Source organism: Melanerpes formicivorus, unplaced genomic scaffold (assembly GCF_026170545.1).
Source record: "Melanerpes formicivorus ecotype bairdi unplaced genomic scaffold, bMelFor1.0.p_v2 SCAF_233, whole genome shotgun sequence".
Classification (NCBI taxonomy): domain Eukaryota; kingdom Metazoa; phylum Chordata; class Aves; order Piciformes; family Picidae; genus Melanerpes; species Melanerpes formicivorus.
This window is the reverse complement of record NW_027142585.1, coordinates 77,501-82,365: the sequence shown is the minus strand read 5'-3', so window position 1 is coordinate 82,365 and position 4,865 is coordinate 77,501.

Sequence of the window (4,865 nt, the reverse complement as noted above, 5' to 3'; positions counted from 1 at the left end):
CAGTCTTTGGGCCTCCCCCGTGCCGGGGCCGCGGGGATTCGAGCCGGTCCGGCCGCGGCCGGGATCCGGGGCCGGACGATGGCTTCCCGGGCCGGTCCCGGTCGCCTCCCGGGTGACGTTCACCGAAGCGGCTGACGGCTGTCTCCGAGCACCCCCCCCCCCCTCCGCCTCCGCTGCCGCTTCTGCCCGCACCTCCTTCACTGCCTCCCCCCCCCGCCCGCGAACGAGTCGCCGGATCCGTAGGGTGCCGGGAGCCCGAACGGCGAGCGGCTCCGGCTGCTGCCGGGACCGCGGGGATTCGAGCCGGTCCGGCCGCGGCCGGGACCCCGTGCCGGAAGCCGGCATCCCGGGACGGCCCCGGGACGGCCCCGGTCGCCGGCCGGGTGACGTTCACCGAAGCGGCTGCCGCCAGTCTTTGGGCCTCCCCCGTGCCGGGGCCGCGGGGATTCGAGCCGGTCCGGCCGCGGCCGGGATCCGGGGCCGGACGATGGCTTCCCGGGCCGGTCCCGGTCGCCTCCCGGGTGACGTTCACCGAAGCGGCTGACGGCTGTCTCCGAGCACCCCCCCCCCCCTCCGCCTCCGCTGCCGCTTCTGCCCGCACCTCCTTCACTGCCTCCCCCCCCCGCCCGCGAACGAGTCGCCGGATCCGTAGGGTGCCGGGAGCCCGAACGGCGAGCGGCTCCGGCTGCTGCCGGGACCGCGGGGATTCGAGCCGCTCCGGCCGCGGCCGGGACCCCGTGCCGGAAGCCGGCATCCCGGGACGGCCCCGGGACGGCCCCGGTCGCCGGCCGGGTGACGTTCACCGAAGCGGCTGCCGCCAGTCTTTGGGCCTCCCCCGTGCCGGGGCCGCGGGGATTCGAGCCGGTCCGGCCGCGGCCGGGATCCGGGGCCGGACGATGGCTTCCCGGGCCGGTCCCGGTCGCCTCCCGGGTGACGTTCACCGAAGCGGCTGACGGCTGTCTCCGAGCACCCCCCCCCCCCTCCGCCTCCGCTGCCGCTTCTGCCCGCACCTCCTTCACTGCCTCCCCCCCCCCGCCCGCGAACGAGTCGCCGGATCCGTAGGGTGCCGGGAGCCCGAACGGCGAGCGGCTCCGGCTGCTGCCGGGACCGCGGGGATTCGAGCCGGTCCGGCCGCGGCCGGGACCCCGTGCCGGAAGCCGGCATCCCGGGACGGCCCCGGGACGGCCCCGGTCGCCGGCCGGGTGACGTTCACCGAAGCGGCTGCCGCCAGTCTTTGGGCCTCCCCCGTGCCGGGGCCGCGGGGATTCGAGCCGGTCCGGCCGCGGCCGGGATCCGGGGCCGGACGATGGCTTCCCGGGCCGGTCCCGGTCGCCTCCCGGGTGACGTTCACCGAAGCGGCTGACGGCTGTCTCCGAGCACCCCCCCCCCCCTCCGCCTCCGCTGCCGCTTCTGCCCGCACCTCCTTCACTGCCTCCCCCCCCCCGCCCGCGAACGAGTCGCCGGATCCGTAGGGTGCCGGGAGCCCGAACGGCGAGCGGCTCCGGCTGCTGCCGGGACCGCGGGGATTCGAGCCGCTCCGGCCGCGGCCGGGACCCCGTGCCGGAAGCCGGCATCCCGGGACGGCCCCGGGACGGCCCCGATCGCCTCCTGGGTGACGTTCACCGAAGCGGCTGCCGGCTGTCTTCGAGCCCCCCCCGCCTCCGCCTCCGCTGCCGCTTCTGCCCGCACCCCCTCCACTGCCTCCCCCCGCCGCCGGCGAACGAGTCGCCGGATCCGTAGGGTGCCGGGAGCCCGAACGGCGAGCGGCTCCGGCTGCTGCCGGGACCGCGGGGATTCGAGCCGGTCCGGCCGCGGCCGGGACCCCGTGCCGGAAGCCGGCATCCCCGGATGGCCCCGGGACGGCCCCGATCGCCTCCTGGGTGACGTTCACCGAAGCGGCTGCCGGCTGTCTTCGAGCCCCCCCCCCTCCGCCTCCGCTGCCGCTTCTGCCCGCACCCCCTCCACTGCCTCCCCCCGCCGCCGGCGAACGAGTCGGCGGATCCGTAGGGTGCCGGGAGCCCGAACGGCGAGCGGCTCCGGCTGCTGCCGGGACCGCGGGGATTCGAGCCGCTCCGGCCGCGGCCGGGACCCCGTGCCGGAAGCCGGCATCCCGGGACGGCCCCGGGACGGCCCCGGTCGCCGGCCGGGTGACGTTCAGCGAAGCGGCTGCCGCCAGTCTTTGGGCCTCCCCCGTGCCGGGGCCGCGGGGCTTCGAGTCGGTCCGGCCGCGGCTGGGACCCCGTGCCTGTCGCAGGCTTCCCGGGACGGCCCCGGAACGGCCGCGGTCGCCGGCCGGGTGACGTTCACCGAGGCGACTGCCGGCTGTCTTCGAGCCCCCCCCCCCCCCCTACCGGAGCCGCGGGGATACGAGCCGGTCCGGCCGCGGCCGGGACCCCGTGCCGGAAGCCGGCATCCCGGGACGGCCCCGAGACGGCCCCGATCGCCTCCTGGGTGACGTTCACCGAAGCGGCTGCCGGCTGTCTTCGAGCCCCCCCCCCCTCCGCCTCCGCTGCCGCTTCTCCCCGCACCCCCTCCACTGCCTCCCCCCGCCGCCCGCGAACGAGTCGCCGGATCTGTAGGGGGCCGGGAGCCCGAGGCGGCGAGCGGCTCCGGCTGCTGCCGGGACCGCGAGGCTTCGAGCCGGTCCGCGGCCGCGGCCGGGATCTCGTGCCGAACGTCGTCTTCCCGGGACGGTCCCGGGAGGGCCCCAGTCTCCTCCCGGGTGACGTTCACCGAAGCGGCTGCCGGCTGTCTTCGAGCCCCCACCCCTGCCGTGGCCGCGGGGATTCGCCCCGGTCCGGCAGCTGACGGTTCCCTGTGCCGGACGCCGGCTTCCCGGGACAGCCCCGGGACACCCCCGGTCGCCTCCCGGGTGACGTTCACCGAAGCTGCTGCCGCCTGTCTTTGTTCCCCCCCCCCCCGTGCTCTCCCTCAGCCGGGAGGTAGACGTGCTCTCCCTCGGCGAGTAGACGTGCTCTCCCTCGGCGAGTAGACGTGCTCTCCCTGGGCGAGTAGACGTGCTCTCCCTGAGCGAGTAGACGTGCTCTCCCTGGGCGAGTAGACGTGCTCTCCCTCGGCGAGTAGACGTGCTCTCCCTGGGCGAGTAGACGTGCTCTCCCTGGGCGAGTAGACGTGCTCTCCCTGGGCGAGTAGACGTGCTCTCCCTGGGCGAGTAGACGTGCTCTCCCTCGGCGAGTAGACGTGCTCTCCCTGGGCGAGTAGACGTGCTCTCCCTCGGCGAGTAGACGTGCTCTCCCTCGGCGAGTAGACGTGCTCTCCCTCGGCGAGTAGACGTGCTCTCCCTGGGCGAGTAGACGTGCTCTCCCTGGGCGAGTAGACGTGCTCTCCCTGGGCGAGTAGACGTGCTCTCCCTGGGCGAGTAGACGTGCTCTCCCTCGGCGAGTAGACGTGCTCTCCCTCGGCGAGTAGACGTGCTCTCCGCGGAGCTCGCGCTTGTCGCCAAGGGGTCGCTGTTGCGCTCTGCCTCCGCCTACGTCATCGTACAAGCCGGCGTGATTTCTGCGACCTGCCGCTGGGCGGAGGTCGGCTGGTTGTGCGCTCGCGGAGCTGACGGCCCTCCAGTTCCGTATATGAGGGAACGAGTGACGCCGAGCACTCCCAGGGCAGCGCTGCCGAGCGGCTGCTCCAAGCCACCCGCCAGGCGGCTGGGCAGGGGTCCGTCTGGCTTCTCGGTGGCTTTCCCCCGGGTCAGAGAGGGGACCCGCGGGGCCGAGCAAAGGCGCGGCGGTTTGGAGCGGCCGCTGGCGCACCCTCAGCGGTGTTGGATGGGTTTCGCTCGTCCGTGAGCCGGAGCCCAGCCCGGGCTCGGCAACGAAAGAGGGGAAAAGAAAAAAAGTTGACGAGTGGCTGGCGCCGGCCACTGCCGAAGTGTGGAACCCCCAAAGCGAAGTTTGCCCGGTGGGGCACGGGGGCAGAGAAAGCCGGGGAGACGTGGTGCCGGCGTCGGTCCCACCAAGAATGGAAAGCAAGCCCGTCCAGGCACGGCGAGAGAGAGCCCGGTAAGGGGCAGAGAGAGTTCCCAGCACTGGACCCTCTTCACGGGGGTTCCCCCCCATGGCCAAAGCCGCAGCCCGCGGGGGCACGGCATCCAAGGGGAAAGCCAGCGGCGGTGACTGGCCACTCGTATGCTATGGAGCCCGGCATGGGGGGAGGAGGGCAAGCCGGTGCCCCAGCACGGCTTCCTCCTGGCTCCAGAGGGGCGCCCCGTGATGGAGATGTAACTCGGTGCAGCTTGAGGGAAAATGCAAGCCCACGTTTCGGGGAGGCAGAGGTGCCCTGTGAGCCGGTGCGGCCCGGTGCAGCTTGCCCCCCCCCATCTCTGGAGGGCGCCCCGTTTGCTCCTCCGGCGTGTTGCCCGCACGCCGAGCCCCGTGCCTGCTGGCTGCTCCCGAGGGCGGTGGCGGGTGCGCGTGGCTGTGTCTGTCCCAGAAGAGCGAGGCCGTGGGGCCTCCGCTGGCTTCCTTTCCTTCTGTCCTTGTTGATCGATGAGGCCTTTCGGGTCGCGTCGGAAAGGGCCCCCGGCCGGCAGGGCAAGGGCGGTCTTCCTTTCCACTTCGCTTCCCGTCGCGTGTGAGGTGTCGTCCTCGTTCCCCCAGCCCCGAGCGGCTCGAGCGGGGGGGAGCCGTGGCGTTAGCGGCCCGGCGCGTGCCTTGCCGCATCCTCCCCTTTCCACCTCCCCCCCGGCGCTGGGGCAGGGTTCGGGGACCGGTCTACCGCAACCGGCTTTGTGACTGCTGCGTGGCCCCGTGAGTTTTCAGGTGTCCTAAAACGCGTGAGGCGCCGGTGTCGTCCTCGGTTCCGGGTACCCGCGGGTGCCGGCCGCGAGCAGCTGCGTGTGGCGGGGG